This window comes from Salmo salar, chromosome 07 (genome assembly GCF_965601325.2).
Source record: "Salmo salar chromosome 07, fSalSal1, whole genome shotgun sequence".
NCBI lineage: Eukaryota > Metazoa > Chordata > Actinopteri > Salmoniformes > Salmonidae > Salmo > Salmo salar.
The window spans coordinates 28,129,824-28,155,820 of record NC_138297.1 but is presented as its reverse complement, the minus strand read 5'-3'; the positions used below and the strand labels follow the sequence as shown (position 1 = coordinate 28,155,820).

The window sequence follows — 25,997 nt, the reverse complement described above, 5'->3', positions numbered from 1 at the left end:
GGTCAGTCCCCTAATTATTTTGAATGGGCTTGGCGATCATATATTACATTTGTGAAAACGCAGTTGTTTAAGATATATGTTTTTTAAATTATGTTTGTGATTGTGGCTGAATTTACTCCTGCCAGATGCCTTTTTATATAATGTTGTGCTGACGAACATTGTGCTACATTTTTGCCCTTTTAAGGCCATTCAAAAAGCTAACAAACGTTAGAAAACTACAGGGCTACTTCCTTGAAAATGTTGCGGCACTTTCGATGCACGTTGACACAACCATTGGAACAAAGTGTTGTTGTTTCGTAAACTCCATGTACAGTTGGATGAGATCACGGATGGCCAGCGATCAAGTGTCAGGGTCAGACACACAACAAGTCTCTGTGGCGCAATTGGTTAGCGCGTTAGACTGTTAATCTAAAGGTTGGTGGTTCGAGCCCACCCAGGGACGAGAGTTTTCAGTTTGTTGTGCTCCATGATGCGGATGTGACATCCTGGACCTGTAATGAGATTCCCTGTTACTTTGTCCTGCTGAGGGTCAATGCCAACACAAGCCTCTCTAGTGCAATCAGTTAGTGTATTTGACAAGCTATCTAAAAATTGGTACTTCGACACCACCCATGGATGACATTTTTCAGATTGTAGCGATGTGAAACTTCCTGACTTGTAGTGAGCTTCCATGAGACTTTGGCCTGCTGAGGGTCAATATAATCACAAGTCTCTGTGGCGCAATTGGTTAGCGCCTTAGGCCGTTAGTTTAAAGGTTGGTGATTTGAGCCCACCCAGAGATGCTATCTTTCCATTTATAGTGATGTGGAAAGACCTTCCTGGATTTACAGTAAGCTCGCTTTTGACCTGTTTTGTTTCCTATTGTCACATGTGATTGGTGTGTTGTTGAACATGAAAGATGACAAGTTCCTATACCTGCTGCTATACTATACCTAAATGGCAGTCAATGGTCTCTGATATTATGTATCTCAATAGCTTGATCATTCTGTGGTCTCCATGGAACATATCATTTATTCATATTAATCCGGCAAGTATGACAATGTAAATGATGTCAATCTGGCATGAAAACCCTTAGCATTTAAATGTATTTCGCTTGAAGGACAATGTTGGTCCAGTATGTGTGTGTTTGTGTGAATATGTGTGCCTATACGCCATGAAAGTGACTCGCCATTACATCATTCTTCCAGGGTCAGTCCCCTAATTATTTTGAATGGGCTTGGCGATCATATATTACATTCGTGAAAACGCAGTTGTTTAAGATATATATTTATCAAATTATACTCGTGATTGTGGCTGAATTTACTCCTGCCAGATGCCTTTTTATATAATGTTGCGCTGACGAACATTGTGCTACATTTTTGCCCTTTTAAGGCCATTCAAAAAGCTAACAAACGTTAGAAAACTACATGGCTACTTCCTTGAAAATGTTGCGGCACTTTCGATGCACGTTGACACAACCATTGGAACAAAGTGTTGATGTTTCGTAAACTCCATGTACAGTTGGATGAGATCACGGATGGCCAGCGATCAAGTGTCAGGGTCAGACACACAACAAGTCTCTGTGGCGCAATTGGTTAGCGCGTTAGACTGTTAATCTAAAGGTTGGTGGTTCGAGCCCACCCAGGGACGAGAGTTTTCAGTTTGTTGTGCTCCATGATGCGGATGTGACATCCTGGACCTGTAATGAGATTCCCTGTTACTTTGTCCTGCTGAGGGTCAATGCCAACACAAGCCTCTCTAGTGCAGTCAGTTAGTGTGTTTGACAATCTATCTAAAGATTGGTGCTTCGACACTACCCATGGATGACATTCTTCAGATTGAAGCGATGTGAAACTTCCAGACTGGTAGTGAGCTTCCATGAGACATTGTCCTGCTGAGGGTCAATATAATCACAAGTCTCTGTGGCGCAATTGGTTAGCGCCTTAGGCCGTTAGTTTAAAGGTTGTTGATTTGAGCCCACCCAGAGATGCTATCTTTCCATTTATACTGATGTGGAAAGACCTTCCTGGATTTACAGTAAGCTCGCTTTTGACCTGCTTTGTTTCCTATTGTCACATGTGATTGGTGTGTTGTTGAACATGAAAGATGACAAGTTCCTATACCTGCTGCTATACTATACCTAAATGGCTGTCAATGGTCTCTGATCTTCTGTTACTCAATAGCTTGATCATTCTGTGGTCTCCATGGAACATATCATTTATTCATATTAATCCGGCAAGTATGACAATGTAAATGATGTCAATCTGGCATGAAAACCCTTAGCATTTAAATGTATTTCGCTTGAAGGACAATGTTGGTCCAGTATGTGTGTGTTTGTGTGAATATGTGTGCCTATACGCCATGAAAGTGACTCGCCATTACATCATTCTTCCAGGGTCAGTCCCCTAATTATTTTGAATGGGCTTGGCGATCATATATTACATTCGTGAAAACGCAGTTGTTTAAGATATATATTTATCAAATTATATTTGTGATTGTGGCTGAATTTACTCCTGCCAGATGCCTTTTTATATAATGTTGTGCTGACGAACATTGTGCTACATTTTTGCCCTTTTAAGGCCATTCAAAAAGCTAACAAACGTTAGAAAACTACAGGGCTACTTCCTTGAAAATGTTGCGGCACTTTCGATGCACGTTGACACAACCATTGGAACAAAGTGTTGTTGTTTCGTAAACTCCATGTACAGTTGGATGAGATCACGGATGGCCAGCGATCAAGTGTCAGGGTCAGACACACAACAAGTCTCTGTGGCGCAATTGGTTAGCGCGTTAGACTGTTAATCTAAAGGTTGGTGGTTCGAGCCCACCCAGGGACGAGAGTTTTCAGTTTGTTGTGCTCCATGATGCGGATGTGACATCCTGGACCTGTAATGAGATTCCCTGTTACTTTGTCCTGCTGAGGGTCAATGCCAACACAAGCCTCTCTAGTGCAGTCAGTTAGTGTGTTTGACAATCTATCTAAAGATTGGTGCTTCGACACCACCCATGGATGACATTCTTCAGATTGTAGCGATGTGAAACTTCCTGACTTGTAGTGAGCTTCCATGAGACTTTGTCCTGCTGAGGGTCAATATAATCACAAGTCTCTGTGGCGCAATTGGTTAGCGCCTTAGGCTGTTAGTTTAAAGGTTGGTGATTTGAGCCCACCCAGAGATGCTATCTTTCCATTTATAGTGATGTGGAAAGACCTTCCTGGATTTACAGTAAGCTCGCTTTTGACCTGTTTTGTTTCCTATTGTCACATGTGATTGGTGTGTTGTTGAACATGAAAGATGACAAGTTCCTATACCTGCTGCTATACTATACCTAAATGGCTGTCAATGGTCTCTGATCTTCTGTTACTCAATAGCTTGATCATTCTGTGGTCTCCATGGAACATATCATTTATTCATATTAATCCGGCTAGTATGACAATGTAAATGATGTCAATCTGGCATGAAAACCCTTAGCATTTAAATGTATCTCGCTTGAAGGACAATGTTGGTCCAGTATGTGTGTGTTTGTGTGAATATGTGTGCCTATACGCCATGAAAGTGACTCGCCATTACATCATTCTTCCGGGGTCAGTCCCCTAATTATTTTGAATGGGCTTGGCGATCATATATTACATTTGTGAAAACGCAGTTGTTTAAGATATATGTTTTTTAAATTATGTTTGTGATTGTGGCTGAATTTACTCCTGCCAGATGCCTTTTTATATAATGTTGTGCTGACGAACATTGTGCTACATTTTTGCCCTTTTAAGGCCATTCAAAAAGCTAACAAACGTTAGAAAACTACAGGGCTACTTCCTTGAAAATGTTGCGGCACTTTCGATGCACGTTGACACAACCATTGGAACAAAGTGTTGTTGTTTCGTAAACTCCATGTACAGTTGGATGAGATCACGGATGGCCAGCGATCAAGTGTCAGGGTCAGACACACAACAAGTCTCTGTGGCGCAATTGGTTAGCGCGTTAGACTGTTAATCTAAAGGTTGGTGGTTCGAGCCCACCCAGGGACGAGAGTTTTCAGTTTGTTGTGCTCCATGATGCGGATGTGACATCCTGGACCTGTAATGAGATCCCTGTTACTTTGTCCTGCTGAGGGTCAATGCCAACACAAGCCTCTCTAGTGCAATCAGTTAGTGTGTTTGACAAGCTATCTAAAGATTGGTGCTTCGACACCACCCATGGATGACATTTTTCAGATTGTAGCGATGTGAAACTTCCTGACTTGTAGTGAGCTTCCATGAGACTTTGGCCTGCTGAGGGTCAATATAATCACAAGTCTCTGTGGCGCAATTGGTTAGCGCCTTAGGCCGTTAGTTTAAAGGTTGGTGATTTCAGCCCACCCAGAGATGCTATCTTTCCATTTATAGTGATGTGGAAAGACCTTCCTGGATTTACGTAAGCTCGCTTTTGACCTGCTTTGTTTCCTATTGTCACATGTGATTGGTGTGTTGTTGAACATGAAAGATGACAAGTTCCTATACCTGCTGCTATACTATACCTAAATGGCTGTCAATGGTCTCTGATATTATGTTACTCAATAGCTTGATCATTCTGTGGTCTCCATGGAACATATCATTTATTCATATTAATCCGGCAAGTATGACAATGTAAATGATGTCAATCTGGCATGAAAACCCTTAGCATTTAAATGTATTTCGCTTGAAGGACAATGTTGGTCCAGTATGTGTGTGTTTGTGTGAATATGTGTGCCTATACGCCATGAAAGTGACTCGCCATTACATCATTCTTCCGGGGTCAGTCCCCTAATTATTTTGAATGGGCTTGGCGATCATATATTACATTCGTGAAAACGCAGTTGTTTAAGATATATATTTATCAAATTATATTTGTGATTGTGGCTGAATTTACTCCTGCCAGATGCCTTTTTATATAATGTTGTGCTGACGAACATTGTGCTACATTTTTGCCCTTTTAAGGCCATTCAAAAAGCTAACAAACGTTAGAAAACTACAGGGCTACTTCCTTGAAAATGTTGCGGCACTTTCGATGCACGTTGACACAACCATTGGAACAAAGTGTTGTTGTTTCGTAAACTCCATGTACAGTTGGATGAGATCACGGATGGCCAGCGATCAAGTGTCAGGGTCAGACACACAACAAGTCTCTGTGGCGCAATTGGTTAGCGCGTTAGACTGTTAATCTAAAGGTTGGTGGTTCGAGCCCACCCAGGGACGAGAGTTTTCAGTTTGTTGTGCTCCATGATGCGGATGTGACATCCTGGACCTGTAATGAGATTCCCTGTTACTTTGTCCTGCAGAGGGTCAATGCCAACACAAGCCTCTCTAGTGCAATCAGTTAGTGTGTTTGACAATCTATCTAAAGATTGGTGCTTCGACACCACCCATGGATGACATTTTTCAGATTGTAGCGATGTGAAACTTCCTGACTTGTAGTGAGCTTCCATGAGACTTTGGCCTGCTGAGGGTGAATATAATCACAAGTCTCTGTGGCGCAATTGGTTAGCGCCTTAGGCCGTTATTTTAAAGGTTGGTGATTTCAGCCCACCCAGAGATGCTATCTTTCCATTTATAGTGATGTGGAAAGACCTTCCTGGATTTACCGTAAGCTCGCTTTTGACCTGCTTTGTTTCCTATTGTCACATGTGATTGGTGTGTTGTTGAACATGAAAGATGACAAGTTCCTATACCTGCTGCTATACTATACCTAAATGGCTGTCAATGGTCTCTGATATTATGTTACTCAATAGCTTGATCATTCTGTGGTCTCCATGGAACATATCATTTATTCATATTAATCCGGCAAGTATGACAATGTAAATGATGTCAATCTGGCATGAAAACCCTTAGCATATAAATGTATTTCGCTTGAAGGACAATGTTGGTCCAGTATGTGTGTGTTTGTGTGAATATGTGTGCCTATACGCCATGAAAGTGACTGGCCATTACATCATTCTTCCAGGGTCAGTCCCCTAATTATTTTGAATGGGCTTGGCGATCATATATTACATTCGTGAAAACGCAGTTGTTTAAGATATATGTTTTTTAAATTATGTTTGTGATTGTGGCTGAATTTACTCCTGCCAGATGCCTTTTTATATAATGTTGTGCTGACGAACATTGTGCTACATTTTTGCCCTTTTAAGGCCATTCAAAAAGCTAACAAACGTTAGAAAACTACAGGGCTACTTCCTTGAAAATGTTGCGGCACTTTCGATGCACGTTGACACAACCATTGGAACAAAGTGTTGTTGTTTCGTAAACTCCATGTACAGTTGGATGAGATCACGGATGGCCAGCGATCAAGTGTCAGGGTCAGACACACAACAAGTCTCTGTGGCGCAATTGGTTAGAGAGTTAGACTGTTAATCTAAAGGTTGGTGGTTCGAGCCCACCCAGGGACGAGAGTTTTCAGTTTGTTGTGCTCCATGATGCGGATGTGACATCCTGGACCTGTAATGAGATTCCCTGTTACTTTGTCCTGCAGAGGGTCAATGCCAACACAAGCCTCTCTAGTGCAATCAGTTAGTGTGTTTGACAATCTATCTAAAGATTGGTGCTTCGACACCACCCATGGATGACATTTTTCAGATTGTAGCGATGTGAAACTTCCTGACTTGTAGTGAGCTTCCATGAGACTTTGGCCTGCTGAGGGTGAATATAATCACAAGTCTCTGTGGCGCAATTGGTTAGCGCCTTAGGCCGTTATTTTAAAGGTTGGTGATTTCAGCCCACCCAGAGATGCTATCTTTCCATTTATAGTGATGTGGAAAGACCTTCCTGGATTTACCGTAAGCTCGCTTTTGACCTGCGTTGTTTCCTATTGTCACATGTGATTGGTGTGTTGTTGAACATGAAAGATGACAAGTTCCTATACCTGCTGCTATACTATACCTAAATGGCTGTCAATGGTCTCTGATATTATGTTACTCAATAGCTTGATCATTCTGTGGTCTCCATGGAACATATCATTTATTCATATTAATCTGGCTAGTATGACAATGTAAATGATGTCAATCTGGCATGAAAACCCTTAGCATTTAAATGTATTTCGCTTGAAGGACAATGTTGGTCCAGTATGTGTGTGTTTGTGTGAATATGTGTGCCTATACGCCATGAAAGTGACTCGCCATTACATCATTCTTCCAGGGTCAGTCCCCTAATTATTTTGAATGGGCTTGGCGATCATATATTACATTTGTGAAAACGCAGTTGTTTAAGATATATATTTATCAAATTATATTCGTGATTGTGGCTGAATTTACTCCTGCCAGATGCCTTTTTATATAATGTTGCGCTGACGAACATTGTGCTACATTTTTGCCCTTTTAAGGCTATTCAAAAAGCTAACAAACGTTAGAAAACTACATGGCTTCTTCCTTGAAAATGTTGCGGCACTTTCGATGCACGTTGACACAACCATTGGAACAAAGTGTTGTTGTTTCGTAAACTCCATGTACAGTTGGATGAGATCACGGATGGCCAGCGATCAAGTGTCAGGGTCAGCCACACAACAAGTCTCTGTGGCGCAATTGGTTAGCGCGTTAGACTGTTAATCTAAAGGTTGGTGGTTCGAGCCCACCCAGGGAAGAGAGTTTTCAGTTTGTTGTGCTCCATGATGCGGATGTGACATCCTGGACCTGTAATGAGATTCCCTGTTACTTTGTCCTGCTGAGGGTCAATGCCAACACAATCCTCTCTAGTGCAGTCAGTTAGTGTGTTTGACAATCTATCTAAAGATTGGTGCTTCGACACCACCCATGGATGACATTCTTCAGATTGTAGCAATGTGAAACTTCCTGACTTGTAGTGAGCTTCCATGAGACTTTGTCCTGCTGAGGGTCAATATAATCACAAGTCTCTGTGGCGCAATTGGTTAGCGCCTTAGGCTGTTAGTTTAAAGGTTGGTGATTTGAGCCCACCCAGAGATGCTATCTTTCCATTTATAGTGATGTGGAAAGACCTTCCTGGATTTACAGTAAGCTCGCTTTTGACCTGCTTTGTTTCCTATTGTCACTGAGATTGGTGTGTTGTTGAACATGAAAGATGACAAGTTCCTATACCTGCTGCTATACTATACCTAAATGGCTGTCAATGGTCTCTGATCTTCTGTTACTCAATAGCTTGATCATTCTGTGGTCTCCATGGAACATATCATTTATTCATATTAATCTGGCTAGTATGACAATGTAAATGATGTCAAACTGGCATGAAAACCCATAGCATTTAAATGTATCTCGCTTGAAGGACAATGTTGGTCCAGTATGTGTGTGTTTGTGTGAATATGTGTGCCTATACGCCATGAAAGTGACTCGCCATTACATCATTCTTCCGGGGTCAGTCCCCTAATTATTTTGAATGGGCTTGGCGATCATATATTACATTTGTGAAAACGCAGTTGTTTAAGATATATGTTTTTTAAATTATGTTTGTGATTGTGGCTGAATTTACTCCTGCCAGATGCCTTTTTATATAATGTTGTGCTGACGAACATTGTGCTACATTTTTGCCCTTTTAAGGCCATTCAAAAAGCTAACAAACGTTAGAAAACTACAGTGCTACTTCCTTGAAAATGTTGCGGCACTTTCGATGCACGTTGACACAACCATTGGAACAAAGTGTTGTTGTTTCGTAAACTCCATGTACAGTTGGATGAGATCACGGATGGCCAGCGATCAAGTGTCAGGGTCAGTCACACAACAAGTCTCTGTGGCGCACGTGGTTAGTTCCCCTAATTATTTTGAATAGGCTTGGCGATCATATATTACATTTGTGAAAACGCAGTTGTTTAAGATATATGTTTTTTAAATTATGTTTGTGATTGTGGCTGAATTTACTCCTGCCAGATGCCTTTTTATATAATGTTGTGCTGACGAACATTGTGCTACATTTTTGCCCTTTTAAGGCCATTCAAAAAGCTAACAAACGTTAGAAAACTACAGGGCTACTTCCTTGAAAATGTTGCGGCACTTTCGATGCACGTTGACACAACCATTGGAACAAAGTGTTGTTGTTTCGTAAACTCCATGTACAGTTGGATGAGATCACGGATGGCCAGCGATCAAGTGTCAGGGTCAGCCACACAACAAGTCTCTGTGGCGCAATTGGTTAGAGAGTTAGACTGTTAATCTAAAGGTTGGTGGTTCGAGCCCACCCAGGGACGAGAGTTTTCAGTTTGTTGTGCTCCATGATGCGGATGTGACATCCTGGACCTGTAATGAGATTCCCTGTTACTTTGTCCTGCAGAGGGTCAATGCCAACACAAGCCTCTCTAGTGCAATCAGTTAGTGTGTTTGACAATCTATCTAAAGATTGGTGCTTCGACACCACCCATGGATGACATTTTTCAGATTGTAGCGATGTGAAACTTCCTGACTTGTAGTGAGCTTCCATGAGACTTTGGCCTGCTGAGGGTGAATATAATCACAAGTCTCTGTGGCGCAATTGGTTAGCGCCTTAGGCCGTTATTTTAAAGGTTGGTGATTTCAGCCCACCCAGAGATGCTATCTTTCCATTTATAGTGATGTGGAAAGACCTTCCTGGATTTACCGTAAGCTCGCTTTTGACCTGCTTTGTTTCCTATTGTCACATGTGATTGGTGTGTTGTTGAACATGAAAGATGACAAGTTCCTATACCTGCTGCTATACTATACCTAAATGGCTGTCAATGGTCTCTGATATTATGTTACTCAATAGCTTGATCATTCTGTGGTCTCCATGGAACATATCATTTATTCATATTAATTGGGGCAAGTATGACAATGTAAATGATGTCAATCTGGCATGAAAACCCTTAGCATATAAATGTATTTCGCTTGAAGGACAATGTTGGTCCAGTATGTGTGTGTTTGTGTGAATATGTGTGCCTATACGCCATGAAAGTGACTCGCCATTACATCATTCTTCCAGGGTCAGTCCCCTAATTATTTTGAATGGGCTTGGCGATCATATATTACATTCGTGAAAACGCAGTTGTTTAAGATATATATTTATCAAATTATATTCGTGATTGTGGCTGAATTTACTCCTGCCAGATGCCTTTTTATATAATGTTGCGCTGACGAACATTGTGCTACATTTTTGCCCTTTTAAGGCTATTCAAAAAGCTAACAAACGTTAGAAAACTACATGGCTTCTTCCTTGAAAATGTTGCGGCACTTTCGATGCACGTTGACACAACCATTGGAACAAAGTGTTGTTGTTTCGTAAACTCCATGTACAGTTGGATGAGATCACGGATGGCCAGCGATCAAGTGTCAGGGTCAGCCACACAACAAGTCTCTGTGGCGCAATTGGTTAGCGCGTTAGACTGTTAATCTAAAGGTTGGTGGTTCGAGCCCACCCAGGGACGAGAGTTTTCAGTTTGTTGTGCTCCATGATGCGGATGTGACATCCTGGACCTGTAATGAGATTCCCTGTTACTTTGTCCTGCTGAGGGTCAATGCCAACACAAGCCTCTCTAGTGCAGTCAGTTAGTGTGTTTGACAATCTATCTAAAGATTGGTGCTTCGACACCACCCATGGATGACATTCTTCAGATTGTAGCAATGTGAAACTTCCTGACTTGTAGTGAGCTTCCATGAGACTTTGTCCTGCTGAGGGTCAATATAATCACAAGTCTCTGTGGCGCAATTGGTTAGCGCCTTAGGCTGTTAGTTTAAAGGTTGGTGATTTGAGCCCACCCAGAGATGCTATCTTTCCATTTATAGTGATGTGGAAAGACCTTCCTGGATTTACAGTAAGCTCGCTTTTGACCTGCTTTGTTTCCTATTGTCACATGTGATTGGTGTGTTGTTGAACATGAAAGATGACAAGTTCCTATACCTGCTGCTATACTATACCTAAATGGCTGTCAATGGTCTCTGATCTTCTGTTACTCAATAGCTTGATCATTCTGTGGTCTCCATGGAACATATCATTTATTCATATTAATCTGGCTAGTATGACAATGTAAATGATGTCAAACTGGCATGAAAACCCATAGCATTTAAATGTATCTCGCTTGAAGGACAATGTTGGTCCAGTATGTGTGTGTTTGTGTGAATATGTGTGCCTATACGCCATGAAAGTGACTCGCCATTACATCATTCTTCCGGGGTCAGTCCCCTAATTATTTTGAATGGGCTTGGCGATCATATATTACATTTGTGAAAACGCAGTTGTTTAAGATATATGTTTTTTAAATTATGTTTGTGATTGTGGCTGAATTTACTCCTGCCAGATGCCTTTTTATATAATGTTGTGCTGACGAACATTGTGCTACATTTTTGCCCTTTTAAGGCCATTCAAAAAGCTAACAAACGTTAGAAAACTACAGGGCTACTTCCTTGAAAATGTTGCGGCACTTTCGATGCACGTTGACACAACCATTGGAACAAAGTGTTGTTGTTTCGTAAACTCCATGTACAGTTGGATGAGATCACGGATGGCCAGCGATCAAGTGTCAGGGTCAGTCACACAACAAGTCTCTGTGGCGCAATTGGTTAGAGAGTTAGACTGTTAATCTAAAGGTTGGTGGTTCGAGCCCACCCAGGGACGAGAGTTTTCAGTTTGTTGTGCTCCATGATGCGGATGTGACATCCTGGACCTGTAATGAGATTCCCTGTTACTTTGTCCTGCAGAGGGTCAATGCCAACACAAGCCTCTCTAGTGCAATCAGTTAGTGTGTTTGACAATCTATCTAAAGATTGGTGCTTCGACACCACCCATGGATGACATTTTTCAGATTGTAGCGATGTGAAACTTCCTGACTTGTAGTGAGCTTCCATGAGACTTTGGCCTGCTGAGGGTGAATATAATCACAAGTCTCTGTGGCGCAATTGGTTAGCGCCTTAGGCCGTTATTTTAAAGGTTGGTGATTTCAGCCCACCCAGAGATGCTATCTTTCCATTTATAGTGATGTGGAAAGACCTTCCTGGATTTACCGTAAGCTCGCTTTTGACCTGCTTTGTTTCCTATTGTCACATGTGATTGGTGTGTTGTTGAACATGAAAGATGACAAGTTCCTATACCTGCTGCTATACTATACCTAAATGGCTGTCAATGGTCTCTGATATTATGTTACTCAATAGCTTGATCATTCTGTGGTCTCCATGGAACATATCATTTATTCATATTAATCCGGCAAGTATGACAATGTAAATGATGTCAATCTGGCATGAAAACCCTTAGCATTTAAATGTATTTCGCTTGAAGGACAATGTTGGTCCAGTATGTGTGTGTTTGTGTGAATATGTGTGCCTATACGCCATGAAAGTGACTCGCCATTACATCATTCTTCCAGGGTCAGTCCCCTAATTATTTTGAATGGGCTTGGCGATCATATATTACATTCGTGAAAACGCAGTTGTTTAAGATATATGTTTTTCAAATTATGTTTGTGATTGTGGCTGAATTTACTCCTGCCAGATGCCTTTTTATATAATGTTGTGCTGACGAACATTGTGCTACATTTTTGCCCTTTTAAGGCCATTCAAAAAGCTAACAAACGTTAGAAAACTACAGGGCTACTTCCTTGAAAATGTTGCGGCACTTTCGATGCACGTTGACACAACCATTGGAACAAAGTGTTGTTGTTTCGTAAACTCCATGTACAGTTGGATGAGATCACGGATGGCCAGCGATCAAGTGTCAGGGTCAGACACACAACAAGTCTCTGTGGCGCAATTGGTTAGCGCGTTAGACTGTTAATCTAAAGGTTGGTGGTTCGAGCCCACCCAGGGACGAGAGTTTTCAGTTTGTTGTGCTCCATGATGCGGATGTGACATCCTGGACCTGTAATGAGATTCCCTGTTACTTTGTCCTGCAGAGGGTCAATGCCAACACAAGCCTCTCTAGTGCAATCAGTTAGTGTGTTTGACAATCTATCTAAAGATTGGTGCTTCGACACCACCCATGGATGACATTCTTCAGATTGTAGCAATGTGAAACTTCCTGACTTGTAGTGAGCTTCCATGAGACTTTGTCCTGCTGAGGGTCAATATAATCACAAGTCTCTGTGGCGCAATTGGTTAGCGCCTTAGGCTGTTAGTTTAAAGGTTGGTGATTTGAGCCCACCCAGAGATGCTATCTTTCCATTTATAGTGATGTGGAAAGACCTTCCTGGATTTACAGTAAGCTCGCTTTTGACCTGCTTTGTTTCCTATTGTCACTGAGATTGGTGTGTTGTTGAACATGAAAGATGACAAGTTCCTATACCTGCTGCTATACTATACCTAAATGGCTGTCAATGGTCTCTGATATTATGTTACTCAATAGCTTGATCATTCTGTGGTCTCCATGGAACATATCATTTATTCATATTAATCCGGCAAGTATGACAATGTAAATGATGTCAATCTGGCATGAAAACCCTTAGCATATAAATGTATTTCGCTTGAAGGACAATGTTGGTCCAGTATGTGTGTGTTTGTGTGAATATGTGTGCCTATACGCCATGAAAGTGACTCGCCATTACATCATTCTTCCAGGGTCAGTCCCCTAATTATTTTGAATGGGCTTGGCGATCATATATTACATTCGTGAAAACGCAGTTGTTTAAGATATATATTTATCAAATTATATTCGTGATTGTGGCTGAATTTACTCCTGCCAGATGCCTTTTTATATAATGTTGCGCTGACGAACATTGTGCTACATTTTTGCCCTTTTAAGGCTATTCAAAAAGCTAACAAACGTTAGAAAACTACATGGCTTCTTCCTTGAAAATGTTGCGGCACTTTCGATGCACGTTGACACAACCATTGGAACAAAGTGTTGTTGTTTCGTAAACTCCATGTACAGTTGGATGAGATCACGGATGGCCAGCGATCAAGTGTCAGGGTCAGCCACACAACAAGTCTCTGTGGCGCAATTGGTTAGCGCGTTAGACTGTTAATCTAAAGGTTGGTGGTTCGAGCCCACCCAGGGACGAGAGTTTTCAGTTTGTTGTGCTCCATGATGCGGATGTGACATCCTGGACCTGTAATGAGATTCCCTGTTACTTTGTCCTGCTGAGGGTCAATGCCAACACAATCCTCTCTAGTGCAGTCAGTTAGTGTGTTTGACAATCTATCTAAAGATTGGTGCTTCGACACCACCCATGGATGACATTCTTCAGATTGTAGCAATGTGAAACTTCCTGACTTGTAGTGAGCTTCCATGAGACTTTGTCCTGCTGAGGGTCAATATAATCACAAGTCTCTGTGGCGCAATTGGTTAGCGCCTTAGGCTGTTAGTTTAAAGGTTGGTGATTTGAGCCCACCCAGAGATGCTATCTTTCCATTTATAGTGATGTGGAAAGACCTTCCTGGATTTACAGTAAGCTCGCTTTTGACCTGCTTTGTTTCCTATTGTCACTGAGATTGGTGTGTTGTTGAACATGAAAGATGACAAGTTCCTATACCTGCTGCTATACTATACCTAAATGGCTGTCAATGGTCTCTGATCTTCTGTTACTCAATAGCTTGATCATTCTGTGGTCTCCATGGAACATATCATTTATTCATATTAATCTGGCTAGTATGACAATGTAAATGATGTCAAACTGGCATGAAAACCCATAGCATTTAAATGTATCTCGCTTGAAGGACAATGTTGGTCCAGTATGTGTGTGTTTGTGTGAATATGTGTGCCTATACGCCATGAAAGTGACTCGCCATTACATCATTCTTCCGGGGTCAGTCCCCTAATTATTTTGAATGGGCTTGGCGATCATATATTACATTTGTGAAAACGCAGTTGTTTAAGATATATGTTTTTTAAATTATGTTTGTGATTGTGGCTGAATTTACTCCTGCCAGATGCCTTTTTATATAATGTTGTGCTGACGAACATTGTGCTACATTTTTGCCCTTTTAAGGCCATTCAAAAAGCTAACAAACGTTAGAAAACTACAGGGCTACTTCCTTGAAAATGTTGCGGCACTTTCGATGCACGTTGACACAACCATTGGAACAAAGTGTTGTTGTTTCGTAAACTCCATGTACAGTTGGATGAGATCACGGATGGCCAGCGATCAAGTGTCAGGGTCAGTCACACAACAAGTCTCTGTGGCGCAATTGGTTAGAGAGTTAGACTGTTAATCTAAAGGTTGGTGGTTCGAGCCCACCCAGGGACGAGAGTTTTCAGTTTGTTGTGCTCCATGATGCGGATGTGACATCCTGGACCTGTAATGAGATTCCCTGTTACTTTGTCCTGCAGAGGGTCAATGCCAACACAAGCCTCTCTAGTGCAATCAGTTAGTGTGTTTGACAATCTATCTAAAGATTGGTGCTTCGACACCACCCATGGATGACATTTTTCAGATTGTAGCGATGTGAAACTTCCTGACTTGTAGTGAGCTTCCATGAGACTTTGGCCTGCTGAGGGTGAATATAATCACAAGTCTCTGTGGCGCAATTGGTTAGCGCCTTAGGCCGTTATTTTAAAGGTTGGTGATTTCAGCCCACGCAGAGATGCTATCTTTCCATTTATAGTGATGTGGAAAGACCTTCCTGGATTTACCCTAAGCTCGCTTTTGACCTGCTTTGTTTCCTATTGTCACATGTGATTGGTGTGTTGTTGAACATGAAAGATGACAAGTTCCTATACCTGCTGCTATACTATACCTAAATGGCTGTCAATGGTCTCTGATATTATGTTACTCAATAGCTTGATCATTCTGTGGTCTCCATGGAACATATCATTTATTCATATTAATCTGGCAAGTATGACAATGTAAATGATGTCAATCTGGCATGAAAACCCTTAGCATTTAAATGTATTTCGCTTGAAGGACAATGTTGGTCCAGTATGTGTGTGTTTGTGTGAATATGTGTGCCTATACGCCATGAAAGTGACTCGCCATTACATCATTCTTCCAGGGTCAGTCCCCTAATTATTTTGAATGGGCTTGGCGATCATATATTACATTCGTGAAAACGCAGTTGTTTAAGATATATGTTTTTTAAATTATGTTTGTGATTGTGGCTGAATTTACTCCTGCCAGATGCCTTTTTATATAATGTTGTGCTGACGAACATTGTGCTACATTTTTGCCCTTTTAAGGCCATTCAAAAAGCTAACAAACGTTAGAAAACTACAGGGCTACTTCCTTGAAAATGTTGCGGCACTTTCGATGCACGTTGACACAACCATTGGAACAAAGTGTTGTTGTTTCGTAAACTCCATGTACAGTTGGATGAGATCACGGATGGCCAGCGATCAAGTGTCAGGGTCAGTCACACAACAAGTCTCTGTGGCGCAATTGGTTAGAGAGTTAGACTGTTAATCTAAAGGTTGGTGGTTCGAGCCCACCCAGGGACGAGAGTTTTCAGTTTGTTGTGCTCCATGATGCGGATGTGACATCCTGGACCTGTAATGAGATTCCCTGTTACTTTGTCCTGCAGAGGGTCAATGCCAACACAAGCCTCTCTAGTGCAATCAGTTAGTGTGTTTGACAATCTATCTAAAGATTGGTGCTTCGACACCACCCATGGATGACATTTTTCAGATTGTAGCGATGTGAAACTTCCTGACTTGTAGTGAGCTTCCATGAGACTTTGGCCTGCTGAGGGTGAATATAATCACAAGTCTCTGTGGCGCAATTGGTTAGCGCCTTAGGCCGTTATTTTAAAGGTTGGTGATTTCAGCCCACCCAGAGATGCTATCTTTCCATTTATAGTGATGTGGAAAGACCTTCCTGGATTTACCGTAAGCTCGCTTTTGACCTGCTTTGTTTCCTATTGTCACATGTGATTGGTGTGTTGTTGAACATGAAAGATGACAAGTTCCTATACCTGCTGCTATACTATACCTAAATGGCTGTCAATGGTCTCTGATATTATGTTACTCAATAGCTTGATCATTCTGTGGTCTCCATGGAACATATCATTTATTCATATTAATCCGGCAAGTATGACAATGTAAATGATGTCAATCTGGCATGAAAACCCTTAGCATATAAATGTATTTCGCTTGAAGGACAATGTTGGTCCAGTATGTGTGTGTTTGTGTGAATATGTGTGCCTATACGCCATGAAAGTGACTCGCCATTACATCATTCTTCCAGGGTCAGTCCCCTAATTATTTTGAATGGGCTTGGCGATCATATATTACATTCGTGAAAACGCAGTTGTTTAAGATATATATTTATCAAATTATATTCGTGATTGTGGCTGAATTTACTCCTGCCAGATGCCTTTTTATATAATGTTGCGCTGACGAACATTGTGCTACATTTTTGCCCTTTTAAGGCTATTCAAAAAGCTAACAAACGTTAGAAAACTACATGGCTTCTTCCTTGAAAATGTTGCGGCACTTTCGATGCACGTTGACACAACCATTGGAACAAAGTGTTGTTGTTTCGTAAACTCCATGTACAGTTGGATGAGATCACGGATGGCCAGCGATCAAGTGTCAGGGTCAGACACACAACAAGTCTCTGTGGCGCAATTGGTTAGTGCGTTAGACCGTTAATCTAAAGGTTGGTGGTTCGAGCCCACCCAGGGACGAGAGTTTTCAGTTTGTTGTGCTCCATGATGCAGATGTGACATCCTGGACCTGTAATGAGATTCCCTGTTACTTTGTCCTGCTGAGGGTCAATGCCAACACAAGCCTCTCTAGTGCAGTCAGTTATTGTGTTTGACAATCTATCTAAAGATTGGTGCTTCGACACCACCCATGGATGACTTTCTTCAGATTGTAGCAATGTGAAACTTCCTGACTTGTAGTGAGCTTCCATGAGACTTTGTCCTGCTGAGGGTCAATATAATCACAAGTCTCTGTGGCGCAATTGGTTAGCGCCTTAGGCTGTTAGTTTAAAGGTTGGTGATTTGAGCCCACCCAGAGATGCTATCTTTCCATTTATAGTGATGTGGAAAGACCTTCCTGGATTTACAGTAAGCTCGCTTTTGACCTGCTTTGTTTCCTATTGTCACATGTAATTGGTGTGTTGTTGAACATGAAAGATGACAAGTTCCTATACCTGCTGCTATACTATACCTAAATGGCTGTCAATGGTCTCTGATCTTCTGTTACTCAATAGCTTGATCATTCTGTGGTCTCCATGGAACATATCATTTATTCATATTAATCTGGCTAGTATGACAATGTAAATGATGTCAAACTGGTATGAAAACCCATAGCATTTAAATGTATCTCGCTTGAATGACAATGTTGGTCCAGCATGTGTGTGTTTGTGTGAATATGTGTGCCTATACGCCATGAAAGTGACTCGCCATTACATCATTCTTCCGGGGTCAGTCCCCTAATTATTTTGAATGGGCTTGGCGATCATATATTACATTTGTGAAAACGCAGTTGTTTAAGATATATGTTTTTTAAATTATGTTTGTGATTGTGGCTGAATTTACTCCTGCCAGATGCCTTTTTATATAATGTTGTGCTGACGAACATTGTGCTACATTTTTGCCCTTTTAAGGCCATTCAAAAAGATAACAAACGTTAGAAAACTACAGGGCTACTTCCTTGAAAATGTTGCGGCACTTTCGATGCACGTTGACACAACCATTGGAACAAAGTGTTGTTGTTTCGTAAACTCCATGTACAGTTGGATGAGATCACGGATGGCCAGCGATCAAGTGTCAGGGTCAGTCACACAACAAGTCTCTGTTGCGCACTTGGTTAGAGAGTTAGACTGTTAATCTAAAGGTTGGTGGTTCGAGCCCACCCAGGGACGAGAGTTTTCAGTTTGTTGTGCTCCATGATGCGGATGTGACATCCTGGACCTGTAATGAGATTCCCTGTTACTTTGTCCTGCTGAGGGTCAATGCCAACACAAGCCTCTCTAGTGCAGTCAGTTAGTGTGTTTGACAATCTATCTAAAGATTGGTGCTTCGACACCACCCATGGATGACATTCTTCAGATTGTAGCAATGTGAAACTTCCTGACTTGTAGTGAGCTTCCATGAGACTTTGTCCTGCTGAGGGTCAATATAATCACAAGTCTCTGTGGCGCAATTGGTTAGCGCCTTAGGCTGTTAGTTTAAAGGTTGGTGATTTGAGCCCACCCAGAGATGCTATCTTTCCATTTATAGTGATGTGGAAAGACCTTCCTGGATTTACAGTAAGCTCGCTTTTGACCTGCTTTGTTTCCTATTGTCACATGTGATTGGTGTGTTGTTGAACATGAAAGATGACAAGTGCCTATACCTGCTGCTATACTATACCTAAATGGCTGTCAATGGTCTCTGATCTTCTGTTACTCAATAGCTTGATCATTCTGTGGTCTCCATGGAACATATCATTTATTCATATTAATCTGGCTAGTATGACAATGTAAATGATGTCAAACTGGTATGAAAACCCATAGCATTTAAATGTATCTCGCTTGAAGGACAATGTTGGTCCAGTATGTGTGTGTTTGTGTGAATATGTGTGCCTATACGCCATGAAAGTGACTCGCCATTACATCATTCTTCCGGGGTCAGTCCCCTAATTATTTTGAATGGGCTTGGCGATCATATATTACATTTGTGAAAACGCAGTTGTTTAAGATATATGTTTTTTAAATTATGTTTGTGATTGTGGCTGAATTTACTCCTGCCAGATGCCTTTTTATATAATGTTGTGCTGACGAACATTGTGCTACATTTTTGCCCTTTTAAGGCCAATCAAAAAGATAACAAACGTTAGAAAACTACAGGGCTACTTCCTTGAAAATGTTGCGGCACTTTCGATGCACGTTGACACAACCATTGGAACAAAGTGTTGTTGTTTCGTAAACTCCATGTACAGTTGGATGAGATCACGGATGGCCAGCGATCAAGTGTCAGGGTCAGTCACACAACAAGTCTCTGTGGCGCACGTGGTTAGAGAGTTAGACTGTTAATCTAAAGGTTGGTGGTTCGAGCCCACCCAGGGACGAGAGTTTTCAGTTTGTTGTGCTCCATGATGCGGATGTGACATCCTGGACCTGTAATGAGATTCCCTGTTACTTTGTCCTGCAGAGGGTCAATGCCAACACAAGCCTCTCTAGTGCAATCAGTTAGTGTGTTTGACAATCTATCTAAAGATTAGTTCTTTGACACCACCCATGGATGAGGTTTTTCAGATTGTAGCGATGTGAAACTTCCTGTAGTGACCTTCCATGAGACCTTCCATGAGACTTTGGCCTGCTAAGGGTCAATATAATCACAAGTCTCTGTGACGCAATTGGTTAGCGCCTTAGACCGTTAGTTTAAAGTTTGGTGATTTGAGCCCACACAGAGATGATATCTTTCCATTTATAGTGATGTGGATAGACCTTCCTGGATTTACCGTAAGCTCGCTTTTGACCTGCTTTGTTTCCTATTGTCACATGTGATTGGTGTGTTGTTGAACATGAAAGATGACAAGTTCCTATACCTGCTGCTATACTATACCTAAATGGCTGTCAATGGTCTCTGATATTATGTTACTCAATAGCTTGAACATTCTGTGGTCTCCATGGAACATATCATTTATTCATATTAATCCGGCAAGTATGACAATGTAAATGATGTCAATCTGGCATGAAAACCCTTAGCATTTAAATGTATTTTGCTTGAAGGACAATGTTGGTCCAGTATGTGTGTGTTTGTGTGAATATGTGTGCCTATACGCCATGAAAGTGACTCGCCATTACATCATTCTTCCAGGGTCAGTCCCCTAATTATTTTGAATGGGCTTGGCGATCATATATTACATACATGAAAACGCAGTTGTTTAAGATATATATTTATCAAATTATATTTGTGATTGTGGCTGAATTTACTCCTGCCAGATGCCTTTTTATATAATGTTGCGCTGACGAACATTGTGCTACATTTTTGCCCTTTTAAGGCCATTGAAAAAGCTAACAAACGTTAGAAAACTACAGGGCTACTTCCTTGAAAATGTTGCGGCACTTTCGATGCACGTTGACACAACCATTGGAACAAAGTGTTGTTGTTTCGTAAACTCCATGTACAGTTGGATGAGATCACGGATGGCCAGCGATCAAGTGTCAGGGTCAGACACACAACAAGTCTCTGTGGCGCAATTGGTTAGCGCGTTAGACTGTTAATCTAAAGGTTGGTGGTTCGACCCCACCCAGGGACGAGAGTTTTCACTTTGTTGTGCTCCATGATGCGGATGTGACATCCTGGACCTGTAATGAGATTCCCTGTTACTTTGTCCTGCTGAGGGTCAATGCCAACACAAGCCTCTCTAGTGCAATCAGTTAGTGTGTTTGACAATCTATCTAAAGATTGGTGCTTCGACACCACCCATGGATGACATTTTTCAGATTGTAGCGATGTGAAACTTCCTGACTTGTAGTGAGCTTCCATGAGACTTTGGCCTGCTGAGGGTGAATATAATCACAAGTCTCTGTGGCGCAATTGGTTAGCGCCTTAGGCCGTTATTTTAAAGGTTGGTGATTTCAGCCCACCCAGAGATGCTATCTTTCCATTTATAGTGATGTGGAAAGACCTTCCTGGATTTACCGTAAGCTCGCTTTTGACCTGCTTTGTTTCCTATTGTCACATGTGATTGGTGTGTTGTTGAACATGAAAGATGACAAGTTCCTATACCTGCTGCTATACTATACCTAAATGGCTGTCAATGGTCTCTGATATTATGTTACTCAATAGCTTGATCATTCTGTGGTCTCCATGGAACATATCATTTATTCATATTAATCCGGCAAGTATGACAATGTAAATGATGTCAATCTGGCATGAAAACCCTTAGCATTTAAATGTATTTTGCTTGAAGGACAATGTTGGTCCAGTATGTGTGTGTTTGTGTGAATATGTGTGCCTATACGCCATGAAAGTGACTCGCCATTACATCATTCTTCCAGGGTCAGTCCCCTAATTATTTTGAATGGGCTTGGCGATCATATATTACATACATGAAAACGCAGTTGTTTAAGATATATATTTATCAAATTATATTTGTGATTGTGGCTGAATTTACTCCTGCCAGATGCCTTTTTATATAATGTTGCGCTGACGAACATTGTGCTACATTTTTGCCCTTTTAAGGCCATTCAAAAAGCTAACAAACGTTAGAAAACTACAGGGCTACTTCCTTGAAAATGTTGCGGCACTTTCGATGCACGTTGACACAACCATTGGAACAAAGTGTTGTTGTTTCGTAAACTCCATGTACAGTTGGATGAGATCACGGATGGCCAGCGATCAAGTGTCAGGGTCAGACACACAACAAGTCTCTGTGGCGCAATTACTTAGCGCTTTAGACTGTTAATCTAAAGGTTGGTGGTTCGAGCCCACCCAGGGACGAGAGTTTTCAGTTTGTTGTGCTCCATGATGCGGATGTGACATCCTGGACCTGTTATGAGATTCCCTGTTACTTTGTCCTGCTGAGGGTCAATGCCAACACAAGCCTCTCTAGTGCAATCAGTTAGTGTGTTTGACAAGCTATCTAAAGATTAGTTCTTTGACACCACCCATGGATGAGGTTTTTCAGATTGTAGCGATGTGAAACTTCCTGTAGTGACCTTCCATGAGACCTTCCATGAGACTTTGGCCTGCTAAGGGTCAATATAATCACAGGTCTCTGTGACGCAATTGGTTAGCGCCTTAGACCGTTAGTTTAAAGTTTGGTGATTTGAGCCCACACAGAGATGATATCTTTCCATTTATAGTGATGTGGATAGACCTTCCTGGATTTACCGTAAGCTCGCTTTTGACCTGCTTTGTTTCCTATTGTCACATGTGATTGGTGTGTTGTTGAACATGAAAGATGACAAGTTCCTATACCTGCTGCTATACTATACCTAAATGGCTGTCAATGGTCTCTGATATTATGTTACTCAATAGCTTGAACATTCTGTGGTCTCCATGGAACATATCATTTATTCATATTAATCCGGCAAGTATGACAATGTAAATGATGTCAATCTGGCATGAAAACCCTTAGCATTTAAATGTATTTTGCTTGAAGGACAATGTTGGTCCAGTATGTGTGTGTTTGTGTGAATATGTGTGCCTATACGCCATGAAAGTGACTCGCCATTACATCATTCTTCCAGGGTCAGTCCCCTAATTATTTTGAATGGGCTTGGCGATCATATATTACATACATGAAAACGCAGTTGTTTAAGATATATATTTATCAAATTATATTTGTGATTGTGGCTGAATTTACTCCTGCCAGATGCCTTTTTATATAATGTTGCGCTGACGAACATTGTGCTACATTTTTGCCCTTTTAAGGCCATTCAAAAAGCTAACAAACGTTAGAAAACTACAGGGCTACTTCCTTGAAAATGTTGCGGCACTTTCGATGCACGTTGACACAACCATTGGAACAAAGTGTTGTTGTTTCGTAAACTCCATGTACAGTTGGATGAGATCACGGATGGCCAGCGATCAAGTGTCAGGGTCAGACACACAACAAGTCTCTGTGGCGCAATTGGTTAGCGCGTTAGACTGTTAATCTAAAGGTTGGTGGTTCGAGCCCACCCAGGGACGAGAGTTTTCAGTTTGTTGTGCTCCATGATGCGGATGTGACATCCTGGACCTGTAATGAGATTCCCTGTTACTTTGTCCTGCTGAGGGTCAATGCCAACACAAGCCTCTCTAGTGCAATCAGTTAGTGTGTTTGACAAGCTATCTAAAGATTGGTGCTTTGACACGACCCATGGATGACGTTTTTCAGATTGTAGCGATGTGAAACTTCCTGACTTGTAGTGACCTTCCATGAGACTTTGGCCTGCTAAGGGTCAATATAATCACAAGTCTCTGTGACGCAATTGGTTAGCGCCTTAGGCCGTTAGTTTAAAGTTTGGTGATTTGAGCCCACACAGAGATGCTATCTTTCCATTTATAGTGATGTGGATAGACCTTCCTGGATTTACCGTAAGCTCGCTTTTGACCTGCTTTGTTTCCTATTGTCACATGTGATTGGTGTGTTGTTGAACATGAAAGATGACAAGTTCCTATACCTGCTGCTATACTATACCTAAATGGCTGTCAATGGTCTCTGATATTATGTTACTCAATAGCTTGAACATTCTGTGGTCTCCATGGAACATATCATTTATTCATATTAATCCGGCAAGTATGACAATGTAAATGATGTCAATCTGGCATGAAAACCCTTAGCATTTAAATGTATTTTGCTTGAAGGACAATGTTGGTCCAGTATGTGTGTGTTTGTGTGAATATGTGTGCCTATACGCCATGAAAGTGACTCGCCATTACATCATTCTTCCAGGGTCAGTCCCCTAATTATTTTGAATGGGCTTGGCGATCATATATTACATACATGAAAACGCAGTTGTTTAAGATATATATTTATCAAATTATATTTGTGATTGTGGCTGAATTTACTCCTGCCAGATGCCTTTTTATATAATGTTGCGCTGACGAACATTGTGCTACATTTTTGCCCTTTTAAGGCCATTCAAAAAGCTAACAAACGTTAGAAAACTACAGGGCTACTTCCTTGAAAATGTTGCGGCACTTTCGATGCACGTTGACACAACCATTGGAACAAAGTGTTGTTGTTTCGTAAACTCCATGTACAGTTGGATGAGATCACGGATGGCCAGCGATCAAGTGTCAGGGTCAGACACACAACAAGTCTCTGTGGCGCAATTGGTTAGCGCGTTAGACTGTTAATCTAAAGGTTGGTGGTTCGAGCCCACCCAGGGACGAGAGTTTTCAGTTTGTTGTGCTCCATGATGCGGATGTGACATCCTGGACCTGTTATGAGATTCCCTGTTACTTTGTCCTGCTGAGGGTCAATGCCAACACAAGCCTCTCTAGTGCAATCAGTTAGTGTGTTTGACAAGCTATCTAAAGATTAGTGCTTTGACACCACCCATGGATGAGGTTTTTCAGATTGTAGCGATGTGAAACTTCCTGTTGTAGTGACCTTCCATGAGACTTTGGCCTGCTAAGGGTCAATATAATCACAAGTCTCTGTGACGCAATTGGTTAGCGCCTTAGACCGTTAGTTTAAAGTTTGGTGATTTGAGCCCACACAGAGATGCTATCTTTCCATTTATAGTGATGTGGATAGACCTTCCTGGATTTACCGTAAGCTCGCTTTTGACCTGCTTTGTTTCCTATTGTCACATGTGATTGGTGTGTTGTTGAACATGAAAGATGACAAGTTCCTATACCTGCTGCTATACTATACCTAAATGACAGTCAATGGTCTCTGATATTATGTTACTCAATAGCTTGATCATTCTGTGGTCTCCATGGAACATATCATTTATTCATATTAATCCGGCAAGTATGACAATGTAAATGATGTCAATCTGGCATGAAAACCCTTAGCATTTAAATGTATTTTGCTTGAAGGACAATGTTGGTCCAGTATGTGTGTGTTTGTGTGAATATGTGTGCCTATACGCCATGAAAGTGACTCGCCATTACATCATTCTTCCGGAGTCAGTCCCCTAATTATTTTGAATGGGCTTGGCGATCATATATTACATTTGTGAAAACGCAGTTGTTTAAAGATATATATTTATCAAATTATATTTGTGATTGTGGCTGAATTTACTCCTGCCAGATGCCTTTTTATATAATGTTGCGCTGACGAACATTGTGCTACATTTTTGCCCTTTTAAGGCCATTGAAAAAGCTAACAAACGTTAGAAAACTACAGGGCTACTTCCTTGAAAATGTTGCGGCACTTTCGATGCACGTTGACACAACCATTGGAACAAAGTGTTGTTGTTTCGTAAACTCCATGTACAGTTGGATGAGATCACGGATGGCCAGCGATCAAGTGTCAGGGTCAGACACACAACAAGTCTCTGTGGCGCAATTGGTTAGCGCGTTAGACTGTTAATCTAAAGGTTGGTGGTTCGACCCCACCCAGGGACGAGAGTTTTCAGTTTGTTGTGCTCCATGATGCGGATGTGACATCCTGGACCTGTAATGAGATTCCCTGTTACTTTGTCCTGCTGAGGGTCAATGCCAACACAAGCCTCTCTAGTGCAATCAGTTAGTGTGTTTGACAAGCTATCTAAAGATTGGTGCTTTGACACCACCCATGGATGACGTTTTTCAGATTGTAGCGATGTGAAACTTCCTGACTTGTAGTGACCTTCCATGAG

The 25,997-nt window shown here is 41.4% G+C and overlaps 12 non-coding genes across 12 annotated transcripts; all 12 read left to right on the top strand.

The window, feature by feature from the left end:
* The first annotated feature begins 368 nt into the window (after positions 1-368).
* Positions 369-442, top strand: trnan-guu (transfer RNA asparagine (anticodon GUU)). Its single transcript has one exon. It is a non-coding gene; the product is annotated as a tRNA-Asn (tRNA).
* Positions 443-1,555: 1,113 nt separating this feature from the next.
* On the top strand, positions 1,556-1,629 carry trnan-guu (transfer RNA asparagine (anticodon GUU)). The gene has a single exon. It is a non-coding gene; the product is annotated as a tRNA-Asn (tRNA).
* A 1,113-nt stretch (positions 1,630-2,742) lies between these two features.
* trnan-guu (transfer RNA asparagine (anticodon GUU)) lies at positions 2,743-2,816 on the top strand. The gene has a single exon. It is a non-coding gene; the product is annotated as a tRNA-Asn (tRNA).
* Positions 2,817-3,929: 1,113 nt separating this feature from the next.
* Positions 3,930-4,003, top strand: trnan-guu (transfer RNA asparagine (anticodon GUU)). Its single transcript has one exon. It is a non-coding gene; the product is annotated as a tRNA-Asn (tRNA).
* Positions 4,004-5,114: 1,111 nt separating this feature from the next.
* trnan-guu (transfer RNA asparagine (anticodon GUU)) lies at positions 5,115-5,188 on the top strand. The gene has a single exon. It is a non-coding gene; the product is annotated as a tRNA-Asn (tRNA).
* Positions 5,189-10,248: 5,060 nt separating this feature from the next.
* Positions 10,249-10,322, top strand: trnan-guu (transfer RNA asparagine (anticodon GUU)). The gene has a single exon. It is a non-coding gene; the product is annotated as a tRNA-Asn (tRNA).
* A 2,300-nt stretch (positions 10,323-12,622) lies between these two features.
* Positions 12,623-12,696, top strand: trnan-guu (transfer RNA asparagine (anticodon GUU)). The gene has a single exon. It is a non-coding gene; the product is annotated as a tRNA-Asn (tRNA).
* Positions 12,697-13,808: 1,112 nt separating this feature from the next.
* On the top strand, positions 13,809-13,882 carry trnan-guu (transfer RNA asparagine (anticodon GUU)). The gene has a single exon. It is a non-coding gene; the product is annotated as a tRNA-Asn (tRNA).
* A 7,054-nt stretch (positions 13,883-20,936) lies between these two features.
* trnan-guu (transfer RNA asparagine (anticodon GUU)) lies at positions 20,937-21,010 on the top strand. The gene has a single exon. It is a non-coding gene; the product is annotated as a tRNA-Asn (tRNA).
* Positions 21,011-23,317: 2,307 nt separating this feature from the next.
* Positions 23,318-23,391, top strand: trnan-guu (transfer RNA asparagine (anticodon GUU)). Its single transcript has one exon. It is a non-coding gene; the product is annotated as a tRNA-Asn (tRNA).
* A 1,113-nt stretch (positions 23,392-24,504) lies between these two features.
* Positions 24,505-24,578, top strand: trnan-guu (transfer RNA asparagine (anticodon GUU)). Its single transcript has one exon. It is a non-coding gene; the product is annotated as a tRNA-Asn (tRNA).
* Positions 24,579-25,690: 1,112 nt separating this feature from the next.
* Positions 25,691-25,764, top strand: trnan-guu (transfer RNA asparagine (anticodon GUU)). The gene has a single exon. It is a non-coding gene; the product is annotated as a tRNA-Asn (tRNA).
* The last annotated feature ends 233 nt before the right edge of the window (positions 25,765-25,997 follow it).